This window comes from Nomascus leucogenys, unplaced genomic scaffold (assembly GCF_006542625.1).
Source record: "Nomascus leucogenys isolate Asia unplaced genomic scaffold, Asia_NLE_v1 Super-Scaffold_638, whole genome shotgun sequence".
NCBI classification, from domain to species: Eukaryota; Metazoa; Chordata; class Mammalia; order Primates; family Hylobatidae; genus Nomascus; species Nomascus leucogenys.
Window position 1 is genome coordinate 19,711 of NW_022095786.1, and position 25,374 is coordinate 45,084.

General features: G+C 41.1%; 2 pseudogenes; one reads left to right on the forward strand and one right to left on the reverse strand.

Annotated features, from left to right (window-relative positions):
- Positions 1–7,632: 7,632 nt before the first annotated feature.
- LOC115833689 lies at positions 7,633–8,555 on the reverse strand (annotated as a pseudogene).
- LOC100581703 lies at positions 8,554–13,481 on the forward strand (annotated as a pseudogene).
- Positions 13,482–25,374: the final 11,893 nt, after the last annotated feature.

Below are 25,374 nucleotides of genomic sequence, written 5' to 3' on the forward strand. Positions count from 1 at the left end.
TGTGTAAAAAGCTAACTAAGGTCGAACCTTTATTTTTTTTTTGAGACAGAGACTCACTCTGTCACCCAGGCTGATGTGTAGTGGCACAATCACAACTCACTGTAGCCTCAAACTCGTAGACTCAAGAGATCCTGCCATGTCAACATCCCAAGTAGCTGGAACTACAGACATGCAGAACTGAGCCTGATTAATTTTTAAAAAAATTTAATAAAGATGTGGTCTCACTATGCTGCCCAGGCTGCTCTCAAACTCCTGACCTCAAATGATCCTCCTGCCTTGTCATTCCAAAGTGATGGGATTAAACAGGCTTAAGCCATTCTGCTCAGCCAAGAGTTTACCTTCAATGAGCACATATTTTATATGAGAAAAAATAATAATAAATAATAAAGACTGTGTATGAAATGAGTTGAAGTATAGATAATACAAAATTGACATGTCATTAGTTGTTCTTGAGCCTGGGTAACAGGCCTATTGTACTGTTTCTTTTATTTTGTGTGTTTTAAATTTTCTGTAATAAAACATGTGTGATAATACAAAGTTGATCTACAATGTTAGCTCTTAAGATCTTAGTGACTTTGGGGGAGAAAAAAGAGAGAGAAAGTGGTTGCTAGGGCATCAGTGAAGCTGGTTCTATTTCTAGGTTACACATGTGTGTTCACTTTGTAATAATTCATTGAACTTTACATGATTTCTTTGTATACATCTTTCTGTATGAATGTTATACATATATAAAATTTAAATATTGCCTATCTGCACAAAATTTTCACTTCATATCTCAGAATAAGAGCACTGTTTTGTATTGTTTTAAAGTGGGACAGATTTGCTCAGGGCATAATCAGATGGATATTAATATTCCAAGGTAGTTACTTATGTCCTAACACTTTGGTGACCTTCTAGGTCTTCCCATGTTTACATCAATTTAGTAAGTAAGATAGTTTTAATTTTTTAGGGTATAGGCCAAGCACGGTGGCTCATGCCTACACTCTAAGCTCTTTGGGAGGCCAAGGCAGGAGGATCATTAGAGTCCAGTATTTTGAGTTTTTTTAGGATGCAATTATTATTCAGAAAAGTCCTCTCCCCACAGTGAGGTTCAGCAATGCAAGGGCGCCTAGTGCATACTATTCATTTGGTATGAGTAGAACTGGATTGATTCAGGAATAAAATGTGCAGCAGAGGTCAGTTCGGCAAAGAAAAGTAGGTAATGCAGGTAAGATCAGAAGACCACAACCCAGCAGCAAATCTTTCCATTTATTTCAGGAACCCATTTGCCACTAGTTCACCGGAAGAGGCTGATTTAAACCATTCATTTCAGGAAACCATTTGCCACTAGTTCACCAGAAGGGCTGATTTAAACCAGCAGTTTGGGGGCTTGGTTGTACCCCATATTCACCCAGAGAGCTTTAAACAGCATTGTGGCTCAGGTCCCATTGAAGGGATTCTGAATTCATTTATCTATTGCCTTTTGAGTTTAGGTAGTTTTAAAAGCCTCCCTGGTGATTCCCGTGTGCACCCAGGGGGAACAACCCCTGGTTTGGGGTGAGAAATGCGTTTGATGCCCATGTATTCCAAGTGTACAGCAGTGATTTGCCCCATGGCCACTCCTGAATTTGGGGTCTTAGAAAATACACTTGCCCTGTTAAAAATCAAAAAACAACTTCAAACCACACAGCTATTTGGCTAAAATGCAGCAGGAGAAAATATCTTCTCAACAGATGTATCTGAATGGCACTTGCTTTCAGAGTAAAAGGTGGTTTCAAGCACAATATAGCACTTTTTTCCCAAAGGTTTTCAAGGCATTTTACTATCATATCCTTATGAATCACAGGAATAAAAAAGTCATAGTTATATAACTGTCAAATATTGTATTAGGAAAAAAATTAAGGTCATGTCTTCCATGCTCAGGTACCCTGATTAAAATCATTTAAGACCCATCTGCCCTGTGTGGTGGCTCACACCCGTAATTCCAGCACTTTGAAAGGCAGAGGCTGGAGGATCACTTGAGCTCAGGAGTCCAAGACCAGCGTGCTCAACATAGAAAAACTTAATCTCTGCCAAAAATACAAATATTATCTGGTTGTGGTAGTGCGCACGTGTGGTCCCAGCTACTTGGGAGGCTGAGGTGGGAGAATTGCTGGAGCACAGAATGTCAAAGCTGCAGAGAGCCACTGCACCCCAGCCAGAATGACAAGGAAAGAGACCCTGTCTCAGAAATAAAAATAAATAAAGAGACCCATTCTTTCAGACACCCTCATTCTTCTACATAAAACACGGAGATTTTGACTGAAATGTTTTAAGACGAACTGAAGATTCTCCCGTGATCAGGAGCAGTAGATGGGAGTTGCTTCCTTCGTGTTCTTTGAGTTGAAGCAAGGCAGAGGTCTGGAGACTCAAACTGGTAAATACTCAAACTGGTAAATATATCAATTGCTTTCTTTTCATATGACGTATTAAGCTATTCTTGCATTGCTATTTAAAAAACCTGAAACTGGGTTATTTATAAGAAAAGAGTTTGATTGTCTCATGGTTCTGCAGGCTGTGCAGGAAGCACAGCACCAGAGTCTACTTCTGGGAAGGCCTGGGGAACCTTACAATCATAGTGAAAGAGAAGCAGTCATCTCACATGGTAGAACAAGAAAGATGGGGGAGGGATGGGCCACACTTCTAAACAGCCAGATCTCGTGAGTACTCACTATCACAAGGACAGCACAGAGCCATGAGGGACTCACCCGATGATTCAACCACCTCCTCCCCAGGCCCTACCTGCCACATTGGGGATTAAAATTCAATATGAGATTTGGAGGGGACATCTAAACTACATCACGTGACCATCAGAAAAACAGATGAAGAATTCATGGTTTCTACTGTACAGAAACATTTCATCTAGAGCAAACGGATTAATGGCTGAATTCAGCATCCTGTGATTGGAAGGGAAATGGATTAATGGCTGAATTCAGCATCCTGTAGTCAGAAGGGAAATGGATTAATGGCTGAATTCAGCATCCTGTGGTCAGAAGGGAAATGGATTAACGGCTGAATTCAGCATCCTGTGGTCGGAAGGGAGAAGGGAGCTGCACAGGGGGCCTTGGCTGCATTTGCTCCACTTCCCTTATGCTGTTCCTTGAGTTCCGATGTCACCACCTGAAGGGCTATTCATGGACAAAAGAATTATTGTTATTGTTGTGATTATGTCTATTTCTTTTATCTTGGTAAAAATAAGTTTTTAGCTTCTCATATAATTGTCCTAAAAAACCCTAAGAGTTTTGCTTAAGTTTCTTGTCATCGTGTGTTATAAAAATTGACAGGGAAGTGGCTAAAACAGATTAAAATTACACAAGCTCTAAGAGTGAAGTCTCTGTTGGGCAGGCTTAGGAAAGACAGAACTGGAAATACTCCACAAGCATGAACATCACAAACATGGGGTCCACTTTCTGTTCCAGCCCTGCCCAGATCCACCCTCTTCTAAGGCCTCATCCAAGTCTGGCCTCACCCTAGAATCTTCTCTCACAGAACTGATTCAAGAAGGTCAGAGATTCAGACGGGGGCTCCTGCCGCCTCTACTGAGCTGGTGCCCACAATTTCCTAAAATGGAAAAGCAGATAAATGGAAGCAAATAATTCTATATTTGGGGGCTATAATTTCTTTTTCATTGAAGCCAGTGCTTCTAGAGACACCCCACCTAGCAACTTGTTTTCCATTCCTGCAAATTCAGTGGCTGCTCCACAAGGCACAAGAAGGTAAATAAAAATATAAAACATCTCTCTGAGCAGTTCACCCTTTTTTCTCTATCCAGCTCATCTGTCGATGTAGATTTTATTCTGCACATTTTATTTTTCAGGTAAATAATTTTTAAAATGGAAGAAAAAATAGAAATGCTATTAAATCCTGAAAATTACAGAAAACTTAGCATCCAACTCCCAGGGTGCTATGAGGATTAACTCACATCATGTAATGTTTCCTGAACAGTGCTCTGTAACAGACTTCTGAACACATAGTACATGCTCAATAAACATTGTGTTAACTCATGTGTACATGTTTTCCAAATGCAGGCTTACTCAAACATTGATGCCTTCTCTAGGCTTTCTAAACTGCAAAGAGCCAGCAGAAAATGACATGTTTGGAAATGGTGATTGGTGGCTTCCACTTTGGTCCAAAAGTACTTGTGTTGTGGTAAGAGTGTTGGGTGTCAGGAGCTCTGTGCTGTGCCTACTTTTCCTAGCTGAGTGCTACTATATTGGATGTAGTGGAAGAAACATCAGCATTAAGAGGAGACTTTTTAAAGAAGCCAATTCATGGACCCCTTCCAAACCTGCGGAATCACTTTACTAAGAGAGCCTGGAATTGGAAATAATTCATATGCACATTGAAACTTGAGAGGCAGCCGGGCGCAGTGACTCATGCCTATAATCCCAACATTTTGGGAGGCCGAAGTGGGCAGATCACCTGAGGTCAGGAGTTCAAGACCAGCCTGGGCAACATGGCCAAACCATGTCTCTACTAAAACATACAAAAATTAGCCAGGTGTGGTGGCTGGTGCCTGTAATCCTAGCTACTCAGGTGGCTGAGACTGCAGAATCACTCAAACCTGGGAGGTGGAGGTTGCAGTGGGCCAAGATGGTGCCACTGCACTCTTGCCTGGACAATGAGTGAAAACTCTGTTGAAAGAAAAGGAAGAAAGAAATGAAAGAAAGAAAGAAAGAAAGAAAGAAAGAAAGAAAGAAAGACAGACAGACTTGAGATGCAATGCTTAGCTAAGTGGCTCTCGGCCCATGCTTCCAGCCACAATCACATTGCCAGCTTAAAGAAATACCATCACCTGTGCCCTCCCCAGAGACTCTGTCTATTGGTCTTGGTGGGAGCATCTATGTGGTTATAATTAGAAAGTCAAATTGTCCCTCTTTGATGGTTATATAATATCATATACACAGAAATGCTAAAGACCACCAAAAAAACTCTTAGATTTGATAAATAAATTTAATAATGCTTCAGGATGCAAAAATCAATGTACAAAAATTGGTAGCATTTTTATACACCAATGATAATCAAGCTGAGAACTGAATTAAAAAGTCACTTCCTTTTACAATAGCTACAAAAAAAGGTAAAATGCTTAGAAATACAATTAGTCAAACAGATGAATGATCCCTACAATGAAAACTACAAAACACTGATAAAAGAAATTGTACATGACATAAATGAGAAAAACATGCCATGCTCATGTATTGGAAGAATTATGATCATTAAAATGACTCTATTGCCCAAAGCAATCTACATATTAAATGCAATTCCTACCAAAATGCCAATTTTTTTTTTAATTAGAGAAAAACACTAAAATTCACATGGAACCCCAAAAAGAGCCTGAATAGCCAAAGAAAATCTAAGCAAAGAGAATAAAGCTGGAGATATTACATTACCTGACTTAAAATTATGCTAGAAGGCTTTAGTAACCTAAAGAGCACAGTACTGATATAAATTGACACATAGATCAATGGTACAGAATAGAGAACCTAGAAATACAGCCACATACCTACAAACAACTGATCTTTTACAAAGTCAACAAAAACATGAATTGGAGAAATGACATCCTATTCAACAAATTGTGCTGGAAAAATTATATTGCCATATGCAGAACTATGGAATGGGACCCCTATGTCCCACCATATACAAAAATCAACTCAATATGGATTAAAGGACTAAAATGTAAGACCTGAAACTATAAAAATGCTAGAAGAAACTCTAGGATAAACTCTTCTAGAGATTGACTTGGACAAAGAATTTATGACTAAGATCTCAAAAGCAGATGTAACAATAACAAAAATAGACAAAAGGAATTCAATTAAACTAAAGCTCCTGAAAATGAGCTTTTTAATTAACACAGTAAACAGAAAACCTATGGAATGAGATAAATGTTTACAAGTTTTGCATGTGACAGAGATCTAATGTCCAGAATATACAAGGAACTCAAACAGCTCAACAAAAATAAAACAAGTAACCTCATTAAAAAGCAAGCGAAGAACATGAACATTAAAAAAAAAAAGACAATGATGGTCAATGGTCAACAAGCATGTAAAAGATGCTTAACGTTGTCAATGATCGGAGAAATGCCAATTAAAAACCACAATGAGATACCAAATTACACCATGCAGAATGGCTATTACTAAAAAGCAGAAAAATGAGCTAGTGGCAAGGATGCAGAGAAAAGGGAACACTTATACATTGTTTGTGGGAAAGTAACTTTCTACAACCTCTATGGAAAACAGTATGGAGATTTCAAAATAGACTAAAAATAGAACTTCCATTTGATTCAGCATTCCCACTACTTGGTATCTACCCAAAGGAAAATAATTTGTTACATAAAGAAAATACCCATGCTCACATGTTTATCACAGCACTATTCACAATAGCCAATATATGAAATCAATTTAAATTTATCAGTCAATAATCGAATAAAGAAAATGTGCTATACAAGTATACCATGGAATGCTACTCAGCCATGAAGAAGAATAAAATCATGTCTTTTGCAAAACATGAATAAAACCAGAGGCCATTATTGTAAGTCAAAAAATTCAGAAACAGAAAATCAAATTCTGTATTTTCTCACTTGTAAGTGGGAACTCAATTATGCATACACTTGGATATAGAGACTGGAAAAATAGACACTGGAGACTCAGAAAGATGGGAGGTTGGAGAGGGTTTAGGAATGAGAATATAGCTAATTGGGACAATAAACAACATTCAGATGATTGTCACACCAAAAGCCCATAATTCATCACTATGCAACATGCTTCTGTAAGGGAGCTGCATTTGTACTCTCTAACGTATTAATAAAGAGATAAAAAAAAAAAGGCCTGGTGCAGTGGCTCAAGCCTATAATCCTAGCACTTTGGGAGGCTGAGGTGGGCGGATCACGTGGTCAGGAGTTCAAGACCAGCCTGGCCAATATAGTGAAACCCCGTCTCTACTACAAATACAAAAATTAGCCGGGCATGGTGGAGCACGCCTGTAGTCCCAGCTACTCGGGAGGCTGAGGCAGGAGAATCACTTGAATCCGGGAAGTGGAGGTTGTGGTGAGCCGAGATTGTGTCACTGCACTCCAGCCTGGGGAACAGAGGGAGACTTGGTCTCAAAAAAAAAAAAAAAAAAAAAAGAGAAAAAAAACTTTGTCTTTTATCAAGAGGACAAACTGAATAGACCTCATAATTTTCATAAATAATTAGATTAGGCAAAAAATTTTAATAAAAATAAATAAAAAATAATATTGTATTTTAAGAATGGTATAGAAAGATAATTTGATGAATTAGAGTAGTTAGTACATAGCACATAGAATGTTAGGCAAGATTCTAAGCCACTTAGACATTTATGGACAGAATATGTAACAGAGTAAAATAAATAACACAAAGATTCATTGGCAATGACAAATTGACATATTTTCAATTATATTAGATGATACTAAAATCATTAACAAATTTACTGTTTTGTTTCATAATAAAAAAGAATATTAAATAACTTCATTAAAAAGTTTGACTAATTAGGCATATAGCTAAATGGGCAGCATTTTGACCAGTAGACAGAGGATACACATTTTCAAAGACCAGACAAAATTATTTATTTTTTGGTGGGGGCGAGAGAACAGTTTTATTAACTGGGGATACAGTGGAGTCCTCTCCCTGGGAGGTTGGTCTTCCACTGGTTGCCCCCGCCAGGGCTCCAGGGGGCGTCCTGCGATTCAGTGCTGGGCTCCGCTGGGGGCCGGGCCTTGGAGAAGGCGAACTGTGCAGGGAAGCAGCAGCTGTGGGGTCCTCACCGCCCTCTCCGCCCAGCTGCACCGGGTCTCCTGGTGCTCCTCAGGCTCCCGCCGAGTCTGCGTCTCTGGAGGGCAGCGAACCATCCTGCCCAGAACCTTATCCTCACAGCCCAGTTTGACGCAGGTCAGCCATTTCTGCTTCCTCCCCTAGGGCTGGACTTTGCACTTGGGTTTCTTCCAGTCCTTCCTCCGGCCGCTTCTCTGTCTGCCGGAGCTTAAATTCCAGCCTCACAAATGTTACAGCTGGGAAGGGCGTGTCCAGGGCGCTGTCCACACTGGTCTCCTGGAAGGCCCGCTACACGGGCTGGTGCTTGCAGATTCCTCCAGGGCCACCTGCAGGCCCCGGCGCTGGCCCCGTGAGCTCGGCCCCTCCCGCGTCCCCCGAGCCCACCCACGGGGCCAGCGAGATCCGCAGCTGTCTCAGGCTTCCCCAGTCACCCCCACCCTGCGAAGCGGGTGTGCGCCCCTTAGTTCTCCGAGCCCGCCAGGAGCCACCTCCTCCCCTGCCCTGCCCCTGGGGGGGCCTGCGTGCAGAATCCTGGGCAGAGGTGAAGGAACCGGGAAATGTCCCTTTCTCCACACTGATCTTGGGGTCTGCTGGGTCCTCTCCACTCCCTCCCACCCTGCCCGCGCTGTTCCCTGGGGCCTGCAGTTTCAGCAAATTTCCCTGCCGCGCCGCCCGAAAGCCTTCCTGTTGCTCACTCTCACCTTTCCTCCTTTTCTGTCCCATTCCCTCTCCCCACTGGGTCTCCGACATGACCCTCTCTCCTCCCGGCTGTCCCCGGAGCCCCTCTCTGCTTCCCCAGCTCAGTCCCCTCTCTGACAGCTTCTCCCTCCCACCCCCAAGAGAATTTCCTGGCTCCCACGGGGTGCCCCCAATCCCCAGGGCCTAGGTCAACCAGACAAAATTATTTTAAATGGGAAGATTTGAATTCCATTGAATTCATGAAAGCAGGAATCCATCTGGTCATATTTTAAATAATTTTGAAATGATAATAGCAACTATCAATTTAAAGTTTAACCAGAATTCAGAATACCCACCATTTTACCAGAAAAAAAATGCCTGTTATAACTAACCAAGTCAGTAAATTTTCAGGATGCAATATTAACATATGAACATCAGTTGCATTTTTTTACAGTAACAAAAAAATATCTGAAACAGAAATATAGTTCCATTTACAATATTATCAAATAGAATGAAATACTTAGGAATGAGTTAACAAAGAATATGAAAGATCTGCATACTGAAAACTATAAAATGTTGAGGAACGAAAATGAAGAATACAAAATGGGAAATATGTGTTCATGGATTCTAAAAATTAATATTGTTAAAATATCCATACTACACAAAGTGATCTGCAGAGTTAAATTTCTATCAAAATTTTAATGCCATTTTATTAAAAATGTAGAACAACAATTTTAAAATTAGTATGGAACCACAAAAGACCTCAAATAGCCAAATACTGAGAACAAAAAGGCTGAAAGCCTCACACTTCCTGATTTCAAACTATATTACAAAGCTGTAGTCATCAATATAGTATAGTACCTACATAAAAACCAATAGAACAGAAGAGAACCCAGAAATAAACTCACAAAGGTACAGTCGACCGATCCCACAGAATGGAGAAAGGATAAACACATCAAGGAGTGGTGTAGGAAAAACTAGCTATGTACAGAAAAAGTGAACCTTTCATATCATGACAAAATGAATTTGAAATGAAATAAAGACTTAAACATAAGAACTGAAATCATGAATCCTCTAAAAAAAAAAAAATGGGGAAAAACCTCCTTGACACTGGTCGTGGCAATGATATTTTGGATATGACACCCAGAACACAGTCAACAAAAGCAAAAATGAACGAGTGGAACTATGTCAAAGTAAAAATTTTCTGCACAGTAAAGGAAAGAACAAAATATAAAGGCATTATAGGAAATGGGAGAAAATATTTGTAAACCATATGTAGGATAATATGTTACTATCCAAAATATATGTCATACTAATCAATACAAAAAAGAACCCACAGCAGAATTAAAAGCAATTTCTTGATTAATAATTGGGCAAAATATATAAATAGCAATTTTTCCAAAGATATACAAATGGCCAGCAGGTATATAAAAATAAAATGTAAAAGCTACAGAAATTTTAAAAAATGAAGCAGTTTAAATATTCTACAATTTGCACTTACTTTCTTAAATTACAGAATATCCTAGGATGTCATATTGCACAATGAATAAAATGATGTTTGAGAAAACTGTTAAAAAAATAAAATAAATAAATAAATAAATAAATGCTCAACGTCACTAATTATCAGAGTAATTAAAATCAAAATCACGATGAGATATCAGCTTATCCATGGTGTTTGGATGCCTATTATCAAAAAGTCAAAAGATAAAATGTGTTAGGGTGTAGAAAAAGAGAACAGTTGTACACTGTTGCTGAGGATGTCAATTGGTGCAGCTATCATGAAAAACAGTATGGAGATTCCTTAAAATTTTTAAACTAGAACTACCACTAATCCCAATTGGGAGTATATAGACAAAGACATAAAATCAGGATCATCAAGGGCATCTGCACTCCTCTGATACAGATAAACTGAGAGATACATAGTTTCAACTTTAATACAAATGAAACTCTTTCATCTACAACAATATTGATAAACCTTGCAGACATTATGCTAAGTGAAATAAGCCGAATACAGAAGGGCAATTACTGCGTGATCTCGATTGTATGTAAAATCTAAAAAAGTAAATTAAAATAAAAAATAAAAAGCCATGGAAACAGTAGAACCGTGGTTCCCATGGGCTAGGAAGAGGGAAAGTGGGGAGATACCCATGGAAGGGGCGCACCTTCAGTTATAAGGTGAGTAACCGCTGGGGACCTAATGTACAGAATAGTGACTACAGTTCACAATACTGTGTACTTGACATTTGCTGCAAGAGTAGATCTCAGGTGCTCTCACCACACACACAGAAACGTATTAACTATGTGAGGGGATAGATATGCTAACTAGCTGAACTGAGATAATTTAAAGACTACTGACATCTCAAAACACTATTGTACAATACACTAAAAATATACACTTTTCAATTTGTCAATCATAGCTCAACGAATGGAGAAAAAAAAAATAAGAGTAACCAGCAGGTCATATCAAGCCACACGGAAACTCGATTTAAAACACGCTTGGCCACTGTTTCCAGCTCAACTCAGGGACGGCCGGAGCGCTTCTAGCCCCTGGACTTGGACGCTCCTCCTGCCGCCCCCGTGGCTGGGGAAGGTACCTTCGTTCCCAGGATTCCAGGACGCGCAGATCCGGCGGGGCCATCGCCGTCCCCTTGCTCTTGCCGCAGCCCCGTTAGGCTCCGCGTTTCGGGGCGTCCAGGCCAGGGAGGCTGCCTGTGGCTGCCTGCGCGCCCCCGTGGCTGTGGCTACACCGGCCCCCGCTTCGGTCCCGCGCAGCTCCTCCGAGGCCGCAGCCCTCTGGCGCCCGAACTCACGGCCTCGGGCCCGTACCCGCCTCCAGCTCCTTGGCTGTGGCCGCTCCTCCCCCTCCCCAAGCCCGAGCCCGAGCTGGCCCAGCGGAGAAGGAGGGCAGAGACACTGGAACGCGAACGCTGAGCTGCAGGCGGCAGGTGCGGGAACGGGAGAAGCTATGGCCTGGCACAGGACGGCTGCTCAGAGCGACAGGAGCGACCGCCAGGAGCTCCGCACGCAGCTGGAAGAACTCAGTATCGTACTCCGCTGTGGGAGAAATGGAGATAATAAAAGTCTTATGTAGAAGTACTCACAGAGAACCATGCTCCTTGGTCAATCTCAGATTATTATTATCAGACCTACTCTAATGATGTTAGTCTTCCAAATAAAGTGAGTGACTGAACAGTCAAATCAGCAAGATCAGGATATTGAAACTCCTGTTTTGAATTCTAATGACCAGTTATAAATAGAAAATGGTGCTCACCCTGGTACTGATAGGACAGCAAATGTTGAATGTAGACAAGAGGGTCATTTGCCTCAAATTCACAGGAGCCAGCATCTGCATTAGCAGCACAAGGTACGTCCTTAGAAGGTTCGTCATTAGCTGGAAGTTTGAGAGCTGCAGCAGAAGCAGCTTTATCACAGACTGGATTTAGTTATGATGAAAATACTGGACTGTATTTTGACCACAGCACTGGTTTCTATTAAGATTCTGAGAATCAAATATATTATGATTTAATTTAGTACTACTGTGATGTGGAAAGTGGTCGCTATCGGTTTCATTCTCGAGTAGATTTGCAACCTTATCAGACTTACAACACAAAACAAAAATAAAAAATTGAGAAAAGAAAGGATCCAGATTCTTCTACAAAAAAAAAATGAGGAAAAGGATTTGAATTCAGAGGATCAAGAAGCCTTCAGTGTTGAACATACAGGCTGCAATAGGAAAGAGAATTTCACAAATGTGAAAAAAATGCCAAAATAGGCATTCATCACAAAAATAATCCCCCAAAATTCACTGTTCCAGTTAGTGGAAATACTATGGAATCTCCTCTAATGAAAACATCTCAATTCAACTTTAAGGATGAGAAAATCACAGAGACTCATAGTGAACCAGAAGAAGGTGAAATTACAGACTCTCAGACCGAGGGTAGTTACGATGAAGGCGTTACCGGTAAAGGCAATGCAACTGCAAAAGATGCTGAGGAGGAAGATGAGGAAAAACTGTGGCCCTCATATATGAGAGTAACTGTCATTAGATCACCTGTGTTACAGACAGGATCACTCTTCATCATTACTGCTGTGAAACCTGCTACAATTGGAAGGAAAAATGATATGGAGCATATTCTTCGAATCCCTGAAGTTGGTGTAAGTTTCATGCAGAGATTTATTTTGACCATGACTTACAAAGTTATGTCCTTTTGGATCAGGCCGTCAAAATGGAAAAATTGTTAATGGAAAATGGATTGTTCAGCTGAAAACTAAATGTGACCCTTATGAACCTGAGCATGGAGATAAAGTGAAAGTTGGAGACACTGTGTTATCTTATTACATTCACCCTGGCAGTAATAGCTGTGTTGGATGTGAACCAGGGCAGGTTAGAGCTCACCTTTTCCTTGATAAGAAAGATGAATCATTTGTTGGTCCATCATTAACTAAGAAGGAAACAAGTTGGAAAGAAGAAAAGGATTTTAAAAATATATGAGTAAAATATGGTTTACAGAATACATGCTACAAAGATGATAAGATACTGGAGAATCAAAAATATAAAGATAGAGCTGGAAAACATAGGGAGCAGATTGGAAGTGAAGGAAATTTCCAAAGAGATGATGCTCCTGCATCTGTTCATTCTGAAATTACTGATAGCGACAAAGGTCAGAAGATGTTGAAAAAGATGTATTGAAAACAGGAGAAGGCCTGGGGAAGGATGGTGGGAGAATAAAAACTCCAATACAGCTTCAGCTTCGGCAAACACATGCAGGATTGGAGACAGACAAACCATCCTCTATTAAAGAGACTCACCTTCTCCACAACAATAACAACAACAACAACAACAACAACAACTGGGACAAAACACAGGAGAGGTTTGCTGAAAACTTTCAGCAACAACAACAACACAACTGGGACAAAGCACAGGAAAGCTTTCCAGAAACTAAACTTCCAAAAGATGACCTAGGAACCATTCCTTGGGTAAAAGGGACAGAGGAGTGAAGATTAATCACAGAAGAAAACTCAAGCTTTTTTATAAATAGAGTTTGGAAACTCTTATTTTATTGCAGAACGTTTCTCCCCAAAAAAGTCAGTGGCACAAGAAAGCTGGGGCACAGTTCACCCCTTCCTGATTCAGAAATGTGTAATAAAGTGTGGTTTTCAGCTTCTAAAAAACATTTTTTAAACTAATTATTAGTGACTGAATTAAGTTATATAGTAAGTGAACTAAAGTTCACAGGGCACAGATAAGTTTATCAAACTTTACTGTTTTATCTTGTCATTTACAACATCCATATAAGCAATTAGCCATATAAGCAAAATTCATATAACCACTTAAATGTACATTTGTCCTTGTCTCCATATATTCATACTAGTATGCACAGAAAATACAGCAAAAGAAACATCTAAAGTCTATAAAAATAAATCTGACAATATACATTCTTTTTTATGCCCTCTAGGACCTAGATAAAAAATGTTGAGACAACATGAATAGTGATGCATACATTTTCTTATATTTGGAATAGCCTAAATCATATTAAAGAACTAATGAACAAGTGACATGTCACAGAAAATTCAACTTTTATTGTTTTTTTCAGTGAAGAATCTGAATTTGTTGATATATATTATACATCAGAATTTGTATTTGGTTTGTTTCATAGCTAATGAAATGTTTATACATGAACAAATTAGTACAGTATTGAAATAGTCCATGTGCTGGAATTCATACTTTTTATAAATACCATTGCAGGCAATGAAGTTGTGCCAGAAAAATCTGATTTCGAGTACAAAAGGAATACTTAGCCAGGACCTCAAGCTCAATATATTTATTGAAAATGTCCTAAATTGCCATAAAACATTATAACGTTAAATTACTCATTTCAATAAATTATGAATTAAACAAAAATACAAATGATGTCTTTTATGGATCAGGGAAGTGCTAATGAGACAGAATGGCCATTGGAGCGAAAAGGTCTGAATTTAGGTAAATAATTTTACTCATATTAGTTTTATGTTAGAGAAAACAATACTTCTGGCCATACACTATTTACTGCAGTGGAGTATTTCAAAAAAATGTGCGTAATGTATAATTAATTTTCTAATGGTATAAAAGTAATCACATTCTACAAATTATTACAATATGGCCTATTGATGAGAAGGGTGTTTCAAAGGAAAAAACTTGGAATTTCTCATGGTGATAGATGCCATAGAAAATCTATGTGAAATATTTCATTCATATATGCAATTATTGATATTTCTGCTTTTCAGAAAAATAATATACTTTAAACACTTAATGCAGACCATTAAAATCACCAAGAAGTTACAAGAATTCACAGAATGCCTAATATAGTTGAAAGGAAATTAAGAAAACTTCCCAGGACTGGAAGTAAATAAAGGTAATGATCCAGAGAAGCAATCAACCTAAGAGGCCAGGGCTCCACTCAGATGCGTCTGATCACAAGAATGTCAGGTCCATGTGGGTTGTTCCCTTCTGACAAGGCAAATGGAATAAACAAAGAGAAACTGCCTACAGGCATTGAAATGTGGTGTCTCCCATATGTGAGGATTAAATTGTAAATTCTGTTATACACGAGGAGATGAGCTACTGGGGTGAAGCATCAGAAGAAATTATATGGCAGATAAATCTCAGATATTGAATTTATATTTAAATGTTTAAGTCAATATAATGGAAAAACAAGAAAGCAAAATAACGTGGAAAGAAACTACGAGCTTGTCAAGCTATCTTTGGAAAAGAGGCAAATGAAAAGTAAAGTATTGACAGTGTTGTAAAACAATTAAATGTACAACATACAAATTACATATTAAAATACACTGAGCAAAAAAGAGGATTAGTAAAGTGAAATGCTGATCACAATTAATGTAGTCATATATATTATAGAAGGCAAATTAATAGAAAATATAAATATATTTATATATGAAGATTAGATTGAGAAGAAATAAAAAGCATTTAATTGTTTTACCAGACTCTCTAAATAGGAAGACAAGAGTCAAAGAATCAGTGACTCGTAAGTTTCAGAAATTGGAAACCAGACATGAATCCTTTAAAAGTTTAGGGTGTAATATGTGAAAAAAAGGTAAATTAAGAAATACTTAGAAGAAATAATGGTTTGGGTTATTGTGAATACTGCTTAATAAACATGAGAGTGCAGTTATCTTTTTTGACATTCTTATTTTTTTCCTCTTGATATAAACCCAGCAATGAGATTGCTGGATCATATGGTAGCTCTATTTATAATTTATCGAAAAACCTCCATACTGTTCTCCCTATAGAAATGGGAAATGATTGTACTAATTTACATTCCTACCAACAGTGTATAAGTGCCCATCTACAGAATGAATGAAGAAAATGACTACACACACACACACGTGCACACACACACATGCACACACACACAGGAATAATGTTCAGTCATAAAACAGAATGAATTTCCGTCATTTGTGTCAACATAGATGAGGCTAGAGGACATTATGTTAAGTGGAATAAGCCAGGCACAGAAAGAAACAGACCACGTGCTCTCACTCATGTGACATCTGAAGAAGTCTATCTCATAGAAGTAGATGGTAGGATGGTGGTTACCAGAGGTTAGTGAAGGCAGAAGGATGAGGGAGTGGGGAGAGCTTTGTCACTGGGTGCAAAGTTACTGTTAGGAAGAATAAATCCTGGCATTCTATTACGCAGCACGATGACTATAGCTAATAATAATGTACAGTTTATTCTATAATAGCTTGAAGCGAGGATTTTGAACTTTATTAGCACAAGGAAATGAATGTTTAAAGTTTTAAATATGCTAATTATTCTGGTTCGATCACTGTACAGTGTATATGGTACAATGTGATGCAGTGAAACATCATATAATTAACATAATTATACATGTTTGTGGAGTACAGTGTGATGTTTCACTGCATCACACTGTGCCGTGTAGTATGATGCAGTGAAACATCATGTAATTAACACATGATAGTTATATATGTTTATGGAGTACAATGTTATGTTTCACTGCATCTCATTGTACAGTGTAGTATGATGCAGTGGAACATCATATAATTCACATATGATAATTATACATGTTTATGGAGTACAGTGTGATGTTTCACTGCATCACACTGTACCATGTAGTATGATGAGGTGAAACATCACACTGTACCCCATAAATATTGCTGGTTCAGCAGGGAACTGTAGGACACAGAGCAGCTCCAGGTTAGCCATGACCAGCAGCTTCACCCGTGCGGGGTAATAAGAGGGGAAGGGCCCTGTGCTCAGCTGAGCATTGACCCCTGACCCCATCCACTTTGACTGCTAGGTGCCAGCAGAGGTCAGGGACCCCCTAACTTCAGGCAGAGGCAGGAAGCAAGGTCATTGCCTCTTTTTTTTTTTTTTGAGAGAGTCTCACTCTATCACCCAGGCTGGAGTGCAGTGGTGCGATCTCGGCTCACTGCAACGTACATAGAGGTGTACGTCAGAATCACACCTGCAGGAAGGTCCCTGGGTGAAATTAACAATCCCACATAGAGGTGTACGTCAGAATCACAGCTGCAGGAAGGTCCCTGGGTGAGATTAACAATCGCACATAGAGGTGTGCATCAGAATCACATCTGCAGGAAGGTCCCTGGGTGAGATTAACAATCCCACATAGAGGTGTACGTCAGAATCACACCTTCAGGAAGGTCTCTGGGTGAGGTTAACAATCCCACATAAGTGCCGGTTCTGGGTATGAGAGTCAACGCCTCCTGTATGTTGCGTCTACGTACATAAGTCACAATCTCAATGGTGGAATGGATTTTTCCATGAGAGCCTTAATGCCTTTTGAATATTAAGTTATCTTAGTGGAGTCACAGCCTCACAAGTGTTTTGGATCTTGATCAGGGAGTCACAAACCCACTTGTGGACAATGTCCACTTATGAGAGCCAACTTTCCAACTTTTGACTGCCTCTGGGTGTGAGATTCAGAACCTCAATTATGGGCTGTGTTCGTGTGGGAGAATGACAATTTTGACTGATGGCTGGGCTCAGGCAGGAGCCTTTCATCCTGCAGGTGTTGAGATAAATGATATGTCAAAATACCCAAAATATGCTGGGTGCAGGCAAAAGAGGAGAGTCATATTAGCTGGTTGCTAGGTCCAGTTATATGTCACCACCTCCGTTTTTGGCAGGGCTAAGGCAGAAGAGGAGAGTCAGAGCTAAAGAAATGTCACAATGTCCCTGTGGGTAGGGACTATGCATAAGAATTGCATCACCTAGTCATTGAACCCAGCCATATATTACAATGCCCAGGCAAGAAAGGAGAGTATATCACATAGGTACTGGGTCCAGCAATGTGTCAAAATACCCCCTGAGGGAGGCTCCAGGCAACAGGGTAACATTACCTAAGTGAAGTGCCCAGAGGGATGTTTCAATTCCCCTGGTGAGTAAGATTTTGAAAAAGGAGAAGTTACATAACCTAGGGGACAGGCCTAGCTGTGTGTCACATTCACCTCCAAGACGGAGCCCAGACATGAGAGAAAAGTCACATCATGTAGGTACTGGGCAAAGTAATATGTCACAATCCTTACTGTGGGCAGGCCCTAGGAAGAAGTAGAGAGTCACATAGTCTAGATGATGAGCCCAGAGGTATTTGACAATGACTCCTGTAGGTCGGGACCAGGCAGAATAATCACTTTGCCCGTGTGCTGTGCCCAGTTATAAGTCACACTTCCCTCTGTGGGCGTGACCGAGGCAGGGAGAAGAGTCACATCATCCCGGTGCTTGGCCCAAAGGTATGTCACAATCTCTCTTATGGGCAATGCTCAGGTAAGAGAGGAGAGTCCCATCAAATAGGTAATGGACCCAGAGGTATGTCACAAGGCCTTCTGTGAACTTGCTCCAGGCAGAAGATTCATATCAATTTTGTGCTAAGCCCAGCAACATGTCACAATCCCTTCTGTGTAAAGGGACCAGACAGGAAAAGAGAATCACATTACCTGGACAGTGAGCACAGAGATCTGTCACAATGCCCCTTGTAGGCAGGGCCCAGGCAGAGGAGTTACATCGCCAGGGTAGTGGACCCAGGAATATACCACAGTGTCCCATATGGGCACAAGCCAGAGAGTCACATAACCTGGGTGCCAGGCCAAGCTATGTAGAAAAATGTTTCCTGTGGGCAGCGCCAAGGCAGAAGAGGAGACTCACATCAGCTGGGTGCAAGGTCTAGCGATAGGTCAAAATGCTCACTGTGGGCAGTGCCAAGGAAGGAGAATAGGGTTACACTCTCAAGGTGCTGGATCCAGCAATATGTTAATATCCCATCTATGGGCTGGGTCCATGCAAGAGCGTCAAGTCACTCAGGTGCTAGGCACTGGGAAATTTCACCATGAAACCTGCAGAATGGTCCGGGAATGAGATTAACAATCCCACAACTGTCGCAGTTGTAGGCATGACATTCAACACCTCTTGTATGTTAGGTCTAAGCCCACGAGTAACCATCTCAACACCAGACTGGATTTGTGCGTGAGATCCTCAATTCCTCTGCAGACTGTGTCACCTTAGTGAAGTCACAGCCTCACAGTTGTGCTGCATCTTGGTCTGAGAGTCACCAACCCATGAGTATCTATATATAAGTCAATTTTTCCCACCTTTGACTGACTACGGATGTGAGATTCAGAACCTCAACAGTGACCTGTGTTCATGTGAGAGGATGACAATATTTACTGCTGGCTGGGTGTGCATATGAGGCCACAATCTCACCTGTGTACTCGGCCCAGTTAGCACTCTCTGTGTGCTACCCAATGGCACTATACAGTATGAATGAGAGTTGCAATCAACTTTGAGACCTTCCTGCTGGTAGGGACCCATGATCGTGCCTGTGGCATTAAGCCCGGGTATGAGAGTCAACATCATTACAATTAACTGGGTCAGGACAGGAGAGTCCTCCCTTGCCTATAAGCTGGGTTTAGAAATGAGCCACCATTTCAACTCGGGTTGAATGTTTATATATGAACACGGGCCTAGCACCAAGGTGATGTGAGTCTTTGGCCTAGACACTTCAAGCAGGAGGCAATGTGGCATATCTCTGGGCCTATCAACTATTTGATGTGAGCTGCTTTTTTACCTGAGCTTTCCCCATAAAAGAGATGTGACATATGTCTAGACCCAGCATCTAGGTGATGTGGCTCTCCTTTTTTGACTAAGCCCTGTGTATTTTGGGTTTTCTGACATATCCCTGGACCTAACATCTGGAAGATAAGAAGATCCAGCATGGGCCCTGCCTAAAAAGTTTTTGTGACGTATTTCTACGTTAATACCTTGGAAATGTGACTCTCCTCTCTTAGCTGGGCTTTGCCCATAAGAGAGATTTTTACGTACCTCTGCAAAAAGCACCTAAATGCAGTGACTCTTTTTTCTTGCCTGGGTCATGTCCGCAGATGAAAGCGTGGCTTATCGCTGTGTCCAGCACACCAGTTATGTGATTATTCTGCCTGATCTCTGCTCACGGGAGCCATTGTGACGTATACCTGGGCCCAGAAACTATTTAATATGACTCTCCTCTATTACCTTAACTTTGTGCAAAGGTTAAATTGTGACATATCTCTGGGTCCAGCACGTAGGTGATGTCACTCCTTTTGTGCATTGACTATGCCCACAGGAGGGAGGCTGATTTATTGCTGTGTTGAGAGCTGATGTGATATCTCCGTCCTTGTCTTCTTAGTTTATAATAATTTACACAAGAGACATACAGAAAAGAAGTACAGCATAATTTATTGGAAAAGAAAAAAAAATTGAAAGTTCAGTGCAGAATACAGTACACGGTGAGAGAGATATTCCAGGGCAGGCTGCTCATAAGAGTGAGACAGCGTGGATTGTCGCTGGAGAAACCCCCTTATGGGAGTTTTACATTATTATTAATAAGGAGGGGGGAAGAGGAGCTGCTAGTAAGACTGTTCTGAGTGGTCTTCTGGGTGCACATGTGCAGTAGCTGCAGATGCTTATTCATATTTTGCATGTCTCATTAGCATCTTAGATCTCTAGCCAGGAGTGTATTTTTGTATGTTTGCTTGAGGCAGAGTTTCGCTCTGTTGCCCAGGCTGGAGTGCGGCAGTGCAATCTCTGCTCACTGCAACCTCTGCCTCCCAAGTTCAAGCCATTCTCATGCCTCAGCCTCCTGAGTATCTGGGATTACAGGCATGCACCACCATACCTGGCTAATTTTTGTATTTTTAGTCAAGACAGGGTTTCACTATGTTGGCCAGTCTAGTCTTGAGCTTCTGGTTTCAATTGATCCATTCTTCTCAGCCTCCCAAAGTGCTGGGAGTACAGGTGTGAGCCACCATGCCCAGCTGGGGGGTGTATTTTTTGCTATTAAAATAAGCAAAAGTTAAGTTTGAGGACAGGTAAAATCAAAATGCACATGCTCTCTAGAACAGAAAGTCCTTAATGAAGATAACTTTGCTTGAATGAGCCTAATTACAATGCGAATGCTAAGGCTTATTGTGTTGGCTGTACAGTCACCACAGTTTCAATGAAGGGGTGGCCTGCCCTTCCACACCTGTGGGTGTTTCTTGTCAGGTGGAACGAGAGACTGAGAAAAGAAAGAGACACAGAGACAAAGTATAGACAAAGAAATGTGGGCCCAAGGGACTGGCGCTCAGCATACGGAGGACCCACGCCGGCACTGGTCTCTGAGTTCCCTCAGTATTTATTGATCATTATCTCTGCCATCTTGGAGAGGGGGATGTGGCAGGACAATAGGGTAATAGTGGCGAGAGGGTCAGTAAGAAAACATGTGAACAAATGTCTCTGTGTCATAAACAAGGTTAGAAAAGGTGCTGTGCCTGGATGTGCACGTATACAAACATCTCGGTGCATTAAAGAACAGTATTGCCACCAGCATGTCTCAACGCCAGCCCTAAGGCCATTTTCTCCTATCTCAGTAAATAGAACATACAATCGGGTTTTACACCGAGACATTCCATTGCCCAGGGACGAGCAGGAGACAGATGCCTTCCTCTCATTTCAACTGCAAAGAGGTCTTCCTCTTTTACTCATCCTCCTCAGCACAGACCATTTACGGGTGTCGGGCTGGGGGACGGTCAGGTCTTTCCCTTCCCAGGAGGCCATATCTCAGACTATCACATGGGGAGAAACCTTGGGCAATACCTGGTTTTCCTAGGCAGAGGTCCCTGTGGCCTTCTGCAGTGTTTTGTGTCCCTGGGTACTTGAGATTAGGGAGTGGTGATGAATTTTAACAAGCATACCGCCTTCGAGCACTTTTTTAACAAAGCATATTCTGCATAGCCCTAAATCCATTAAACCTTGAGTCAACACAGCACAAGTCTCTGTGAGCACAGGGCTGGGGCTAGGGTTACAGATTAACAGCATCTCAAGGCAGAAGAATTTTTCTTGCACAGAGCAAAATGGAGACTCCTATGTCTACTTCTTTCTACATAGACACAGTAACAGTCTGATCTCTCTTTCTTTTCCCCACATTTCTGTATTCCGAGATCATGGTCATTTTCTTGACTATCTATTCTGCCTCAATTTCCCCCTAAGAGATCTTAGGGTCATAATCGTATTGGAGGTTGAGGGGCTAGATCATTTTTTCTGGAGATGTTTCCTGCTGAATGGGTGTTATTCTGCCTAGCCTGGGCCCTAAAGTTTCTTCCTGTGTGATCTAACCTGGTGTAAAAGATGTCATTCGTGGAACGAGTGGGCAAGATGTTGGCAGCCAAAGGTTGAAAGCCTTGCAAAGCCGTCATGCAAACACGGAGTTGCCATAAGCAAGAAAGCAAGAAATCAGTTAACATTTTAAACAAAATTGGAACAAAAGTAAAAGCTGAGAGTATAGTAATGACTGTTACTATTAAAGAGAATAAGACAAGTAATAGACATTGCTTTCATGTTCCCATGGAGTTTCCTAGAGATTCAATTTTGTCTGCCGGGGTGATGATATTATTAATATTTTCTTGGACTAAACCAGGCTGATTGATCTCAAAAACAGCATTCTTCTTCTAGATGTAAACATGCTCCTCTTTGCCCGGCTGGGAGAAGATCCCAGGGTCTTTTGTTTTGTCTTACTGCAGTGGCCATGGAGTCTAGAAGTTGTTGAAGTCTGTTGAGGCCTCTGCTGCTTGTTGCAGACCCATTGAGGTTTTCTGAGATAGTTTCTACTGGATTCCCAAGGCTCCACCTTATGGTGACATTTGTGCTGCAAAAGTATTTTGCATTAACATGGTGAAAGCAACAAATGTTTTAAGTATTTTCTATTTTTTGCCAATAAGCAAAATTTTGTGCAGCTAAGTTGACAGCCATTCTGACATCATTCTGTCCATTTATGGATGGTACAGTTGAATGGTGGTCAAAGTGAGAGCCTGGAAGTCTTCAGTAAATGTGCTGAAGTTGTCTGAGGGCCATCAGAGTTGTTGCTTATATTGGATTAGATCATTTATTGAGAGTAGAACAAGCACTCTGATGGTTCTCTCTCCGTATGGGACTTTCTGTAAGGGAAGCAATTTCTCTGGCCCTGGATGGTGTGAAGCTCCACTGTGAGTCACTGCAGCTGGGCTGGTCTCGATTGTACCTGGCAAAGGCCGATAGAAAGGAGCATAAGGAGGAGGTGAAACAAGCTTAGATTCTACAGAAGACTCTGATAGTGTGGGGATGCTGGGGATTCTAAAGGAGGTGTGGGCCCCTGAGGGCCCCTGTCTGGAGCTGGTGTTGGGCTGTGGGGTCTGGGGTCCCTTCCCTTTAATAACAGATGATCTCCCAATTTTTCTGAGGGGCTTTCTGGCTTACTTTAGCCAGGCTTTAGCCCACAGGTGCTGCATAGAGCTGGGTTTTGTTGTCAGATCAGAAAAGTTTGCACATAGGATACCTCAGAAAATTTTACCTGATTTCCACAGAAAAGATCTAGATGTAGGATAGAGTTAAAGTTCACAGTCTCATTCTCCAGCCATGTTTTGTCAGCTAATCTATAGGCAGGCTAAATAGTGTTACAAAAGGAGATAGGGTTTTCTTTTTTCTAAGTTCATTTAGCCAAAAGCTGTTCTAATTTTTAGATATACATCCCAGGGGTGTTTCAGTGACAGTAGAGGAAGCAGCTCCCACGGTGCCGAGGGAATCCTGCAATGACAGAACTTTTACTGAAGTCCAGAAGGCTGTGGGCATCCCCACGGGCCAAGTGGTATCACCAAGGTGTCTAGGGCATCCCCTTGAAACCCCATTAACTGAAGCTCTAGGAGGACATAGGCATTTGCCGTACACCATCCTAGCTCTCACCAGCGGTGGACATCTCCAGCCCTACCAAGATGACTCCCACTGCTGGCTGGGGGGCAGATGTCTGGCTGACAAGCCTTGCCCTAATTCACTGGTTTGCCATTTGTGATGCCCAATTATAACGCCTGGAATGCTCAGATGCAATCCCTACGACCGGGCACCTACATGACTGTGCATCTTTTGTTCAGCAAAGAAAGCCTGTTGAAGAACAATTTCAAGGAGCTGGGAAGTGCATAAAGCCTGAAGGGACAGGGTTCTATTAATGTGCCGCTCAAAACAAAACAAAAATTTTGTAAACAGAAAACCTGACCAGAAAATACATTACAATAGCCACTAGGTGGAGATAGAGTATTGCTGAAGGGACAGCAAACAATAAGCTGAGTCTGAACTGTGGCCAGAAAGATGTGAAACTAAGCGGCAAAGTAGCCCAAATATGAAATATTGAGGGCAACCCATGTGGTTAGTGTATTTATCGATACTACAGAAGCAGCAGCCAAAAGGAGAGCAGACATATATTCTCTCTCTAAAGAATACAGGTGACTTAAAAACGTTTCCCCCAGAACTTTACTGAAACAGCGCTGGAACAAGCAGCGATAGTTAACCAGTTAGTCTGAAGCTGCCATAGTATTCACTGCAAGTAAAGGGAAACTGAAGTTAATGAAGCAGACATGCCTCTCCCCAGGTCATGGCACCAGAATTGTTGATAGCTGATGTAATACCTTGTTTCTGATCTTCTTAGTTTAAAATAATTTAAACAAGAGACACACAGCAAAAGAAGTACAGCAAAATTTATTGCAAAAAAAGAATATTTTGAAAATTAAGTGCAGAATAGACGGTACAGTCTGAGAAAGAGATTCCAGGGCAGCCGGCTCATAAAAGTGAAACAGCATTAATTATTGCTGGAGAAACCCTCTTTATGGGGAGTTTTGCAAGATTATTCACAAGAAGGCGGAAAGAAGTGTTACAGTAAACATGTTCTGACTGGTCTTCTGGGTGCACATGTGCAGTAGCTGTACATATTTGTGCATACATTGCATGTCGCATTAGCATCTTAAATCTTCACCCAGGAATGTGTTTTTTACTATTAAAATAAACAAAGGGTCAGCTTGAAGACAGATAAAATCAAAATGCAAATGCTTTCTAGAAGTAAAAGTCCCTACTGAAAACAGCGGGTTTCAAATGACCCCAAGTGCTCCACATCTTAAAAGTTGCCCCCATAAAGCTGGAACACTATCTGTTCCTCAGGTATCAGGTCCCATTTGTGGCTCTGAGCCACTGGCAAGCCAGGCCTGACTTGAATTCAAGTGTAAAATGCCTAAATAGTCAGCAGCTTCAGGTTGTATTTCGGAGCTTGTCCACTTAAATGGCCTGATGAAAATGGCTCACAAGACTCATGCCTCGGAAATGGGGTTTTTTCCTTTGCTCTTGGCAGATTTTCTGCAACCCAATAATTAACCTTTCTGATGCCTAGACTTTCACATTCATGAAAAAGGCGCCTTTGAGAGTGACATTTCCAGGAAGCCACAGCCCTTTTCACCCCCTGTAGAGCTCTGAAGCTGCTCACAAGCAGGCCAGGTGGAAGATTTCTCTCTAAAACAGTTGAGTGTGTGCTCTGACTAGAGAAAAAAG